The 14,319-nt window shown below is 40.1% G+C and overlaps 2 long non-coding RNA genes across 5 annotated transcripts in view; one reads left to right on the top strand and one right to left on the bottom strand.

The window, feature by feature from the left end:
* The window catches only part of LOC311522047, a 73,586-nt gene extending 63,418 nt beyond the window's left edge, over positions 1-10,168 (bottom strand). The window contains exons 1-2 of the long non-coding RNA XR_014712046.1: positions 9,930-10,168; positions 4,165-4,230 (exon numbers count right to left, since the gene is read on the bottom strand). This is a non-coding gene — a long non-coding RNA (uncharacterized lncRNA). The remainder of the gene's footprint in view (positions 1-4,164; positions 4,231-9,929) is intronic.
* The window catches only part of LOC311522045, an 82,896-nt gene extending 69,524 nt beyond the window's left edge, over positions 1-13,372 (top strand). Inside the window, exons 4-5 of one of the 4 annotated variants that reach the window (XR_014712043.1) lie at positions 1,165-1,257; positions 1,393-3,344. This is a non-coding gene — a long non-coding RNA (uncharacterized lncRNA). Of the gene's footprint in view, positions 1-1,164; positions 1,258-1,392; positions 3,345-5,806; positions 6,907-13,177 lie in introns of those variants that run through there. The other 3 variants (XR_014712040.1, XR_014712041.1, XR_014712042.1) reach the window with 3 other exon arrangements.
* Positions 13,373-14,319: the final 947 nt, after the last annotated feature.

The raw sequence follows: 14,319 nt of genomic DNA, 5'->3' as shown, positions 1-14,319 counted from the left end.
TCCAGATTCAACTTATTACACTGCTGTAAACATGCAGTATCTACATTGATATTAATGAAATTACTCCTGATTATACTTATGTACAGTAACTGAAAGCAAGATTTGGTCCATTACATGTAATGATTTACTGGATTCAAGTTAGACAGGCATAGGACAGGTAACAAAGGTGATTGCCACTATGTGTGGAGAGGGCATATTTAAAAGAATTTATGTAATGTTATTTACTAAAGGATGGTAGAGGGGAGTAAGAAGCTATTTGTTTTATTAAAATATAATGATGCATTGGCTGGTTTACTGAATCACAATGTGAGATTTTTTGGGGGTGAAGAATTATGTGTAATCTTTGCTCTTCCAGTGGAGTTTAGATCTTGCTAGAGATACCATGACAGTAGATAGGAACCTGGATTCAGTAGTAAACTTTGTGACAAAGTTCCTCCTCTGCCTTGGTGGGTCCTATGCTTATTGGTGGATTTGCTCACCTCAGAGATTCACGGCAGCCCTCAGTTTGGCCACTTTTGCTAGTGGCTCAAACCTGCCGTTCACTCAGCTAACCTCATAGCTGGTCAGCATGGGGAAAAGGAAGGAGAACAATCCCCGCAGTCTATGCTGATCCACCTAGTGGGTCAGGGGATAGGCCAGGGACCTTCCCCTTTGGTAGGACCCACAGTTCAGGTCAACTCCTCTTATATCCAATAGGGCGGAACCCAGGCCCGCCCTCTACTCCAGATTCCAGCCCAGGGCCCTGTGGATCACAGCTGTCTACTGTGTTTCTTGTAACAGCTGTGGGACAGCTACAACTCCCTGGACTACTTCCCCATGGCATCTTCCCAACACCTCCTTTATCCTCACCACAGGACCTTCCTGATGCCAGATAGCGTTTGTACTCCTCAGTCCTCCAGCAGTACGCCCTCTCACTCTCAGCTCCTTGCGTGCCCCTCACTGACTGAAGTGAGGTCCTTTTTAAACCAGGTGCCTTGATTAGCCTGCCTGTCTTAATTGATTCTAGCAGCTTCTTAATTGGCTCCACGTGTCCTAATTAGCCTGCCTGCCTTAACTGGTTCCAGCAAGTTCCTGATTGTTCTGGAACCTCCCCTTTTACCTTACCCAGGGAAAAGGGACCTGCTTAATCTGGGGCTAATATATCTGCCTTCTATCACTCTCCAGCAGCCATCTGGCCAGACCCTGTCACAACTTTAACATACCAAGATTCCTGCTTGTTTCTATTCTGATGAAAAACAGCAGATAACTCTACATTGGGTCAGTGTTTTGATTATTTTATGGTAACAAATTTCTTTTCTAACCTTCCCTAGTTTTTCACTGACCTTTCACTGCTTTTGAAAAACAGAAAATACATAAGTGTTTCTTTTTGATCTTTTTGTTTTTGTTACAAAGCTAAGAGTATTTTAGCACGGGCATGAATTTAGCAGATGTACACTGAAGGATTCCTTCCAGCATCTTAGCTCTTCAAATGAAATGGATGTTGCAGCTTTTCTGAACTGTTGCACGCATGTGGCTTCATGAAGACATTTGTTAAGCAATATCACCAGGATCCATGATATTCAATAATAAGATGAGAAGAAATAACAGCAGTGGCAAACACCTGAGCTTTTGGATTATGGAAGCAATACACTGCTTAAAAAGAACTGGGATTTGCCACAAGAGGCTACTCCAAAGTAACAGAAGAAAAAAAGAGCTTAATCGTTAAAATATACAAAATCATAATACAGTTGGACTGTTAAGCAGTTTCTTAACCATTCTCTGAACAGCTCTACTATACTCCAGCTCAGAGAAGCTCTCAGGTTGAAGACATACTGGAATTTTTTTTTGAATGTTTGAGTACTTTTAAATAAAATATTTCTTACCTAGCAGCACATTTTTATGTCCTTGAGAACAGCAGCAAGACAAATGTATCAATTTTAGAGGTGCCACAAGTACTCCTGTTCTTTTTGCGGATACAGACTAACACAGCTGCTACTCTGAAAACTGTCTTGGCAGGATTCAAAAGAGCATTAGTCAGCTACACAGACAATCAGAACACTCATGGTTTCATTAGATAGGATACTATTTTTAAAAAGAAAGATAAACTCTTATGCTTCATGGCATAAGCCAAACAGTGATTGGTATGGAATTCGGAGGAAACTTCCCCCATGGGCCAATTATTCCATTACCGTTTGCTATGAAGTTCCTTGAATCTTCCTCCTAATCATCTGGTAAAGGCCACTGTTGGAGACAGCACACCAGACTAGATGAGTTTCTGGTTTGATTTGGTATGGCATCTCCTATATTTCTACGGCATCACACTGAGAGCTCTTCCAAATCAGTACCCACCTGTAGAACACTATTAATAGTTTTCTCTAATAGTTTCATTTTCAAATTTAGTAATTGTTTACTAAACTGTTTTTAATTGGGAAGGCAATGACTGTGGAACACGAAGGTCTAATCTGTGTGAAAAACATCACTGTAGATCAAGCATTTAACAAAGTTTCGGTAGGCTTTACGATGACCTGCAGGGGGGGGAATGCTTCTAAAATATGTGCAGCCGTTTAGAATGGAAACTGCCATTTGTCACCTGAAACTTTGGGACTCTCTTCATATGGAAAATACATTAAATGATGAACAATTTATCAATCAAACAATGCTGTGGGATCAATATACTTTACCAACAAGAGGCCTCACATTCTTTTGGCTAATTTGGATTTATTTGATTTGAAGATCAGCCATTTATTTGACCCATCAACAAGAACTGCCATACAGTACAGTGCTGACAGCTACAGACAAAAAATGCTGAAATCCCATTAAAGGTTTTTGTGGGATTATTTGGAAGATCTGGTGGTGTACCTAAAGAATTCCCTAAACGTTTTGCAGAGTGCTTTGAGGGGAACATGAAGCAAACTCCTTCAAATTGCAGATGTTTGCAATACTTCTCAAATGCATTGGAAAAACTAAAAAGCACAACTTCTTAGTTCCCTGTTCCATACCATCAGCAATATTTTCTTTAAGGTCATCCCCAACAGAATAGTAAGTTTATTCTCCTTTCAGTCTACTCAGACAAGACAGATTTTGTTTTAGGGAGATGTTTAGTTTGTAATGTATAGTGCCCATTGAAAGTTGTTTATATCTCCTCTCCTATGTAAGGTTTTCCAGAGGCTTTAGTGGTGTCATGAGATATATTTCATAGCATGTAAGAATGAGCTGCTTAAATTACTATGCAAGTCCTTGTAACTGGAAGTTACAATGCAGCAAGGCTTGCATTCTTATAGTGGTTTCAGAGTAGCAGCCATGTTAGTCTGTATCCACAAAAAGAAAAGCAGTCTCTAAGGTGCCACAAGTACTAACACATTTATTTGGGCATAAGCTTTTGTGAGCTACAGCTCACTTCATCCGATGAAGTGAGCTGTAGCTCACAAAAGCTTATGCCCAAATAAATGTGTTAGTCTTTAAGATTCTTATAGTGCTCCATACCAAATACTGCTGTTCCATGCGTGACTTGGCTCTCCTTCCCCAAAAGTCACAACTTCTTTCTTTTAAACCTTTTTCCCTTGGGAGAGAAAACTGAGAGGTATAAAGAAACATTTAGATAGTATATGCTTTGATTGTAAGTCAACCTAACTTTTCAGTTCCTAAGGAAGTATGATGTGTATTTTTATGTGCAGTATCATAAAATAAATTGAAGACTTTACGCAAAAGTGGTTTCTAAGGGCATTCAAAAAACATATCAATTTCCTGAAAAACATTTACCAACTTTCAAACAATTCAGGAATTATAAGTATTTTATGTTTTATTCTGATGGGTGATTATATCAAATGTAACATAAGTCTTGTTAGATGCAAAGGTTGCTTTAGTAATTATTATTTTTATTAAGCTCTGTAATAAATACTAAAGTAAAATCCTCCTCAGGGATCAGATAAGAAATTCAAGAGACGACCACATAAACTGGTGGAATAATGCAGCAGGAATAAAGCACAGGTGGAGTCAGATTACTCAAAAATCAAATAAGTCAAACAAATAAAAAAAAATCACAGAAAACTCTTCCAACCGAGGGTTCATCCCACACCAATGACCCAGATGGTTGGGACTGTACTGAGTTTGCCAGAGTAGTGGCTTAAGATCCAAGCATCAGGTCTCTCTTTGAAAACAAAAGTTCAATTTTCAACACACTCTCACCTTTTCCTTCCTTGGAGGTAGATACCACTAAAAATTATGTGAATTGTGTCCACCTTCAGACAAGACCTGAAAAAACAAACAAATTGTTTTTGCTCTGCAGTGACATTAGAGAACCTATGACACTTTTCAAAACAGTAGCAGATTATTCCCATGTCTTTGGCTTAAATTTCCATCCCTCGTTATTGTACAGTGTTTTGTGTGCCAGTTGTTCAGATGGCTGCCACTCTCCACCCTAGAAATGGATATATACTACTAGTGCTCTGAAAACACTACACCCCAGCATTACAATTCTTGCAATGTGGGTATACTTATGGCAGTAAAATTGAATTGACATAGAAATTGTCCTGCTGATGTAAGAGGTGCAAGGCTACTAAAGAGATAGAGAGAGAGAGAATGTAAGACAAAGCCAAAAGCAGGCTAAAACAAAAGGATTAAGAAGAAAGTTTGCAGAATAGCTGCAAATTACACAAAATTAATTCTAAAAAACTATTAACAAATGCAGATGTAATTATTTTCCTAGATTAGATACATATTTTAATTTACATATAAACGTCTATATTTGTTATAGAGAAAATATAAAATTAAAATTCTTGATAAATTACAAAAGTAAACGGATTACCACTTACTAAACACTAGCATGGTTTTTAGCACAGCAGTTTTTTAAAAAAAAAAAAGGTTGACTTAATCCTGATCTGCCCAAGAAAAGGGTACACAATTCTGACAGATCCCTTAGTACAGGCTGTGGGAGTAAAACATATCCATACTATAATCACATCCTTACAGAAATTGAAAACGTATGTGAAAGTCATGGTGGTCCTGCAAAAATATAAACTCATAAACGATTTTTTGATTCAGTGTCATCATTCATTTCTTTCATTTGAGAAATCAGAGTTTTAGCAGGACATACAAAGATTGATGGCTTTTTCATAAAAGGATATTTTATGAAACAGTGAAATGTAGCATATTTCTACCTGATAAATGTGGAGACCTGTAAACTTTGAACCCATATTGGCCTTTGTTGCTTGTGACCCTGCTTAAGTGATTTATTTTCTTATAACAACTGCAGTCTGCAGGAGGTTGAATATACTTTGTAGATGTTCAATTCTGTTGCAAATGAAACAGTTTAAACTCAGGATGGCTAACATCAGAAGCTCTAGTACTTAGAAGTCATATTATTCTCATTTCAGTATCCTCTTTAGGAGCAGTATTTACGATTTGAGAAAATATGTATTTTATAAAAAAACAGCCGGGCAGGCTGCTCCAAAGCTGTAGACCCTGGCAGTCCTGGCTCCTGAGGAGCTGGGCAGGCAAGCTGGCAGGAAACCAGGAAATCTGATGGAAACCTATCTGGTTTCCAGAGGAACTTTGTTGAAATTGAACCATCTCTGCAAAATGTTTCCATTTCAATCAATTGGCAAATTCTGATGAAAAAATGTTTTGTTGGAATTTTTCCAAACAGCTCTATCCACAAGGCCATCTTTACACTAAACCTCCTTACGGCGTCCCTTTTACTTATACTCTACCAGCGTGCAATGGAATCTAAAGTGGTAATTTACACACCGAGAAGAAGGAAAAACATGTAAACTGGTGTAAATTAGAGCAGTTCAACACCCTTTGACTTATATATTGTTCTGCCTCACAGATGCAGAGCTCGGAGCAAATCCAAGTATTTTCTCCACATAAAAACTAGAGATTTTCTCACAATGGAAGGGATTTGATTCAGCCACTGAGAAGAGACAACCAGACGAAGCAACTGTTTACCATCAGAAACAGTCTTCTTTGAGATTTTGCAGAGGCATTGATGGAGACCAAGAACCTTTGCCTTTTACAGTCACAAGTGATTTTTTTTTTAAATCCTATTAATGCAGTTAGTTTCAACATGAGACTTCCCACACTAGTGCTCTAGCCATCCTCCCTCTCACTTCATCTGTCCCAGGTCATCTGTAAGCCATGGTGACATGTAAGGACAAGAGAAGAGGCATTTTAGGGGATTACCATTTCTTTCAGATCTGATTCTCACTAGTGTGACTCTTGTCTTTGATGCCTCAAATTTAGACTACTGAAAGGTGCTCTTTAATAGGGCTATCCCTTAAAGCTATCTAGAAGCTTAAACTAGTGCAGAATGCATCTACCTGCCTATTAAGGGGAGTTTTCCCAAATAACATATTATACCACTGCTCTACTGTATCTGCACTGGCTGCCTGTTAGTTTTCACATGGAGTTTAACCTATAAATCCCTAACTGGAATAAAACTTGCTTACCCAAGAGTTTCTCTCTCTCCTCTTGCGATACTGCTGCAGTTGCAATCAGTGAAGGTATTCAAGCTGGAAACCCTTTGGTTTAAAAGGGAAGGGGTCTGGTGGCAGGGTGTTTAATGTGAAGGGCCCCTGACTTTGGAATTCTCTTTCCCGCCATTGGTCCTAAAGACCTTGAGTTTGCTGACCTTCAGGGTGCACTGGAAGGTCCATCTGTTCTCCTGGACATATGAGAAGGTTTGAGGTGTCTGGTGGGTGTGTTTTTGGGGACTGTTTTTTTTCGCATCTAATTGCTTGGTAGATATTTTGTGAGTAGGGAGTTGGATTAGGATGGATGCTATCTTAATTATATTGTATGTTTAATTTTTAGACTATGCTAAAGTGCCTAGAGTTCTAGGATATAAAGTAAAATGGATACACACAATAAAATAAAGAATACATCTGTTTTGCAAACGTTTAAATTGTTCATATTTCTCAAAGACTGTAAGCTTCTTAGAGCAGGGGTATTGTCTATGTGTGTTTTGTAAAGCATCATCTGAGTGTATGGTGTGTGTGTATATATATATATATATATATAAAATAAATGTTTAAAATTCCTGGCATTTTTATTCATGTATCTTTATGGATTGTCATTAGAAAATAAATCTTATGAAGCAGAGGAGTCCTACTATTGTAGAGTTAGTTTGTTCTTATTGAACCTCCTGATTTTGAAGCAAGACAAACAGCACTCACCATTGTTCTCAGTTTATAAGAAACTGTCTTTGATCAGCGTGGCCAACAACTGGCAAAATGATTTAGTAATTTTGATTTATTGAATATTATGAAATAGACATTTTAAATAAGAGAACTCCTTTTAAGTATTTATTAACGTTGAGTTCATGAAAGTAGGGCTAGATTGTGATACCCTTTCTTTTGTTGAGTAGCATCTCACTCCACAAAAGGTCCCATTGACATCAATGGGATTACTTATGGAGTAATATACTACTCAATGTGAGTAAGGATATTAGAATCTGGCCCTCAGAAATTTGGCAAAGCCCGCAAACGGTGACAATGGGGCTACTCCTCTGAGTAAAGTTACTTGTATATGTGATTCTTTGCTCCAAATTAATGGAACTTTTGGCTTCAGTAACTACTGCAGGATCAGGATCATGTTACTAAAGGCGTATAGTGTTCTTCCCTGACCTCCAGAAAAAATCATTTCCAAAGATGAATTTCCCATATTTAGACCCTAAACTAAAGATATTTAGTATGTTAATAATAATACTTAGTTCTTATGTTTGTGCAATAGTTTGAAACATTCAGTGCCCAACATATGTTGCTGTACAAAAGAGCTACAGATCTTCATTCTGATTGATAAGAAAATCACTGTTGAGGAAAAAGTTACAGGGCTCCATAAGGGCCTGTACAAATGGATCTGATTACAGGACCAAGGCCTTGTATTGTATTTGTCCAAATTACATTGAAAACTCCTCAGGGAATGGGAGTTTTTTGCGCTGCACATCACTGGTGCTATCTATCTATTAAGAGATAATAAGATTCCAGTCAACTCTTTTATTAGCCACACAGTAAAGAAATTGGCCTACTTAAGAATAGTGTTGACACTTAAAAATAAATAATAATAGAAGCAAACTAATTTCTGTGCTAATAACCCAAAATATCTCTTGCACTCTTTTTTCTAGGATCTATAATATTTCTTCTTAATATAGTTATAAATTATTCATCAGTATCTGTTTACAACAAATAATTTTATACAGTTAATTTGACCTTTTTTCTACAAATTGTCCAGGAGCAAATTGTGATTTTCTTTCTTTCATAAAACATTACTTGCCATATAATTTATGTAAATATTTTTAGGCTGTAGGCTGTGCACAAAATACAAGTGTGTTATTAAGTTTTGACTAGCTATGTAGGTCACATGGTATATTTCTGTTCCCTGATTGGGCGAGTATAATGCTTAGAATTATGTCCTCAGTATAAAAGCTTGGGTTTACTAAATCAATATTTGCTTTATGCAAACATATTCCATTATATCCTATAGATTTGCTGCTTCTGCAAAAATTCCCAACAGAAAACTCATATTTTGTAGATAAATGGAAAAACAAACATAGTCAAAGCAAATCTGTAAAAAGCCTCTGAAAAATTTTGCAGTATTTGCCCAGCTCTATTTGTAAATATATTAGTAAACAGACTGCTTCTTATCATTTAAAAATTTGGTTGGTTTTAAAAATTTGGTTTGGTTGGTTTAAAACTTGCCAGTGCTAAAGGTTTCTGTTATATTGTTTCCGAAGGTCAGAGTTGAAAATTTCAACTTGAGGTTCTATTGAGATATAGTCATTGTGCTTTAGTAAGTCATTCCATTATCCATGGTTATAATCTTCACTGACTTCAGAAGTAATTGCTTTACTAAACTAAAAGGAAGTCTGATTCTAATTTGCTATCTAGATCTACATTCTTATATTCTTTTTATAGATTTTTAAACAAGTTATCACTAGAATCTTCCTTCACTCAAACGTAAGTGAAAGTTTTATCTTTCTTCAGATATCACAAAAATAATTTATTACTAAGGAAACAAAACCTTTTGTCTCACAGTATATTTCTTCGCGACAGCTGTGGTATTTCAACGAAAGCACAAAAGCTGTGATGGTCTGGACTGCAATCAACCATTTTTAATAGGAAATTTTTACAGACTTTTAATAAGATCTTCTAACATAATTTATGAGGAGAGGTTTTGAAGTGAAGAGGCATTGTTTGGCAAAGTGTTCTTCCTCTAATCTCAGGAAATTTAAATAATAGACTGCTCATTTCCTCTAAACTTGGGATTTCTCCTAAAAATGGTTAAGAAAAACACCTGCTACACAAGCTCCAAAATAAGTGTGTCCATAGTCCAAATAAAATATATTTGTAAGGGCTTTTTGGAGACAAAAAGTTCCATGTCAGAGCCAACTATTATTAATAATGTAATACTGAATTTTACTTATTAAATTCAGAGCATATTTTATTTTTTACCTTTTTAATGTGGGTGACAGGTTAGTCTGAGCAATGGCTGGTAGAAAAAAAATCTATGTTATTAGGATGGATTTGAAAGAAGCAGGGAGATGTTGATTATTTATGAACAATTTAAGATAAAAAACAATTGCAGATAAGCATGCAAAAATTCCCATATTTGCTGAAATGATTCAGACTTCCTAAGATTAGAAAAGCTGGTAGTATCACAAAATGGGCTTCCTAGTGAGATATTTAATATATCTTGCAAGAACAGGGTCTCAAAAGGTATTTTAGCACTTACCCTTCCTGTCCCAGCCAGAACCAGGAAATGCAGATGCACAGGAAAGGTAAAATTAATTTTTTATAATAAAGTCAAACTTTATAATAAAGTCCATACTTTTCTGGACAACAAATATATTTTGATTTGGGATTCGTTTGAGTTTTGGGTGAAGGTTTGGGTCAGTTCTTACTTTATCTGGACAAGTTACCATCCATAGTTCACATTTAAAGTAAAGGCTTTCCTACCTATGCTGTCTTAACTATAGCCAGATCTTCTCCTGCTGAGGAAAAAGAAGTGAGAGGAGTCTTAAAATGAAGAAATCTTTGCCAGGATTCCCCCTGCTCCAGAGCAGCATGGCTCCAAGCCACACTACCACAGTCTCCTTCTGGTCACCAGTGTGTCAAGGATCTCAGCTCTTAGCAGAAAAGACACAATAGTTGCAGAGCTGGAGGGGGTGCCAGTTTCTCTCACCAGATTCCACAAGGTTGGGTCTATTTGCAATAATCCCTCCCACCCAAACCATCCCCAGCCAACTCAATTTTCATCTCTTCATCCAGATATCAGATTGCTTAGAAAGTCCTCCCAAGCTGGAAAAGGAAAAAGTGTCAACACAGCAGCTGTGCTTGTGCTCCTCTTTTGTATGGAAAGGTGGGTTGTGTGTGTGTGAAGGATCCCCTTCAAGGGAGGAGGATCTGGGCCTCAATAGCCCAACCCTAAAACCCACTGACTTAAAAGGCTACTTGGTTCCATAAAGCATTCTCATGTGAGTACGAGTTTGCAGGATATGGCCCTTAAAAGCTTAAGGAATTGTTTTCTTCATCACAGTGCCCAGAAAATGCAGGATAGGACACCCATTCTGCTCTATACTCCATCTCTTTTTTTCTGGCCCTGTCTACTGCAGCAAAATAATCTCTGGTTTACAACGGGTGTCAATCACTCAACCCCTCTTCTCTCTGTTCTTCATACCATCCCTAAAGAGGCTGAAAATAAATTGGCCACTGATCTAGATATAGCTATATGCTAGGTCCTTCTGAAATCATGCTGGACTTCTCTGTGCTCTCTCTCTCTCCTGGTTCATACACTTTCTTGCAGTGGGTGGGGCCTGCACGCATTCCACCATGAAGATCTTCCTAATCCACTCACTCTTGTTAGTATTAGTAGACTGCTAACAGCCAGTTTGTCAGGTGGCTGCATTCCACTGCAATCCTCACTGTTTTTGCAGGGATGTCTGGCTGCTTGAAACCAGGTTTTAACCCCATCCATGCCAGAGCCAGCATGGGGTTCATGCACTAAATATTTAAATATTATAAATTGCAGACAGTGATCAACATCCCCCACAGTACATGTTTCGAGATCCACTGGTCCTACACATGCCTATCACAATATGTGGTGTACCTCATCCAGTGCACTAAATGCCCAATATCAATTATGTGGCTCAAACCAGACAATCCCTATGCTTTTGAATGAACTCACACAGGAAAAGGATAAAAGAGCACCCATGGTAAACGCTTTTCACAACATGATCACTCTATATCTGAGCTATCAGTCTTCATCCTCAAAGGAAACCTGCACAACACTTCCAAAAGACGAGCCTGGAAGCTTAAATTCATAACTTTGCTAGACCCTAAAAATCACAGTCTTAATACAGACATTGGATTTATGGCTTATTACAACAATCTGTAACCCACTAACCCCCTTCATTTTCTCCTACGACAACAGAAGTGTTAATTGGCCACTTCACCTTGACTGGTCCCTTAGTGAGCTGTAGCTCACGAAAGCTTATGCTCTAATAAATTTGTTAGTCTCTAGGGTGCCACAAGTACTCCTTTTCTTTTTAGAATATGTGCTAACTACTTATGCTAAACTATCTCTTTGATCTTGTATTTAGCTGTGACACTTAGGCCCTCTCTACACTGGCAAGTTTCTGCACAGTAAAGCAGCTTTTTGCATTGTAACTCCCGAGGTGTACAAACTACCAAGCCACTTAGTGCGCAGAAACTGCACAGTTTGAAGCCCTGTAAAAAACACACACCAACGAGAGGTGTACAGCTTTCTGCACCGGGGTACAGCACCCCGGTGCAAGTGTAGACAACCTGGTTCCAGCACTGCAAATGGCCTCTGGGAGGTGTCCCACAATGCCTGTTCTTGCCTCTCGGGTCATCGGTTTAAACTCTACTGCCCTGCCCTCAGGAGACCAACAGTTATCCCCACCCCGAAAATTCCTTTGGAATTTTGAAAGTCCCCTGTTTGCTCGGTGATGCGTGCAGTGGTCTTCAGTGCCTCTTTCCAGGTGGCCATGCCTGCTCCACCCACCAGGCGATGTCCTGCTTGGAGCAATGCCAAGCTGCTGGACCTCATCACATTTGGGGAGAGGAGGATGTTCAGTCCCAGCTGCACTCCAGCCATAGGAATTATGACACCTACGGACAGATTTCACGATGCATGACAGAAAGGGGCCATGACCGGGACACACTACAGTGCAGGGTCAAAGTGAAGGAGCTGCAGAATACTTACCATAAGGCGTGGGAGGCAAACTGCTGCTCCAGTGCTGCGCCCACGCTTCTACAAAGAGCTAGACATGATACTAGGTGGCGACTCCACCTCCACTGCGAAGTCCATTGTGGATATTTTGGTGCCTCGCGTGCCAGTTGAGAGTGGACTGAGCCAGGAGGAGGCAATCATGGATGAGAATATGGAGGGGGCAGGGGACCCAGAGGCAGAGGATGACTCAGAGGTCAGAGATGAATGCAGCCAGGAGCTCTTTTCTACCCCAGAGGAGGCTAACCAGTCACAGCTATCAGATCTTGGCAAAATGCCGTAAGTGAATTTGATTTGGGGAATCGCTGAAGTGAGTTGTTGGAGGCAGGAGGGTTGCAGAAAGCAGGCTTGTGTCTGTATGATGCATGTACCACCACATACCTAGTCTGAGCAGCGGAAAAGACTATTGATTGACTCTCTCACTTCACGGAAATCTGCCTCAGAGATCTCCAGGAAACTCTCATGGAGATACTGGGCAATCTGCTGCAGCAGGTTCTTTGGCAGAGCTGCTTTGTTTCTTGCCCTATTAATGGTAACTTTCCCGCGTCACTCTGCAGTCATGGGGGGGGAGGGGAGGGACATTGCTGCACACAGGCGAGCTGCATAAGGGCCAGGGCGGAAGCCACAGTCTGGAGAAGACCCTCCCTTGATTCCCTGCTCACCCTCATCAGCGAGATATTTTCCATAATGAACACAGCCTGTGGAAAATGTGGGGACAGGAATGATTATCAGACTCCCCCTACAGTGCTGGCTCTCCCCAAGAGCCATGTTCCTAGTGTACAGTGGAGTCCAGGAACACTGATTTCCCCTGCCCCTGCAGCTATTCACCATTTTGGGCATCTTGTGGCTCATGGGTGCGTGCCTGGGATCAGCCAGTTAGTGACAGGTATGTGAATACTGGCTGTGTTTTAAATCACTGAATCAGTGTTCTGTGTGTTGTGTTTTGGCTTCACAGAGATGACCTTGGGAGCCCAGCCTCCCTCTTTGTTATCGCCAGCTGTATGGCTGCACAGAATTAGAAAGTGGCCACGAAGAACTAAGGAGGACTTTCTGAGTGATGTTATGTTGCACTCCACAGCCAAAAAGCAGGAATTGAAGGAGTGGCGGGACAGCAAGAAGCGGGACAGAAAGGTGAACGTGGCACGCCAGAATGAAGCCACAGAGCATCTCTTAAACATTGTGGAGTGCCAAGTGGACACGCTCCAGACAAAACTAGTATTGCAAACCGAGCTGCTCCGTGCCCGCCCTCCGCTACAGCCGCTGTCGTAAAACCTTTTTTTATGCGTCCCACACACACCACCAACACACTTTTATCAACCTCCTGGCTCCAGTCTGTACCCGCTGCATTCCACTCCTGTCCCATCACAGTCCAACCCTGCAGACTCCCAGTACCCATTGCACTCAACACCCGTCCCTCTGTAGTTTGGCCCTGCTGAAGTACAGTACCCACTGCACTGTACTCCAAAGGAGAAGGTTGGATATGATCCCTGGACATACACAAACCTTTAACTGTCCCGGGATCCCACCTCCTCCTGGGACTTTCCCTTCCCCCATTCCCCTCAGTGCTGATGTGTTTTTTTGTTTGACTCTCTCCTCTGGTTGTTGTTTTTTAATAAAAGAATTGTGTTGGTTTGAAAACAAAGCCCTGCAAAGCAACAGGCAATTATCTTAAACCTTCATAGTGCATCGTCTACACCAATCACAATCACCTCCTAGCATTAAGCACTGCACTCCCAAGCATAACAACAAATATTAGTGGCTTTCAGCATCAAATTGCTTCCTCAAGGCATCCCTGATTCTTATGGCCCCGCGCTGTGCCCCTCTAATAGCCCTGGTCTCTGGCTGTTCAAACTCAGTCTCCAGGTGCTCAGCCTCAGCGGTCCAGCCCTGAGTAAAGCTTTCACCCTTCCCTTCCCAAAAATTATGGAGTGTACAGCACGTGGCTATAAGCACAGGAATATTGTCATCGTCCCGGTCCAGCTTCCCATATAGGCAGCAAAAGCATGACTTTAAATGGCCAAAAACACACTCAACAGTCATTCTACACTTGCTCAGACTGTTGTTGAACCGCTCCTTGCTACTGTCAAGGTATCCCAT

The sequence above is a fragment of the Lepidochelys olivacea genome (genome assembly GCF_965140295.1).
Source record: "Lepidochelys olivacea isolate rLepOli2 genome assembly, chromosome: 6".
NCBI lineage: Eukaryota > Metazoa > Chordata > Testudines > Cheloniidae > Lepidochelys > Lepidochelys olivacea.
Note: the sequence above shows the minus strand (reverse complement) of the source record. Positions and strands in the feature narration are given on the sequence as shown.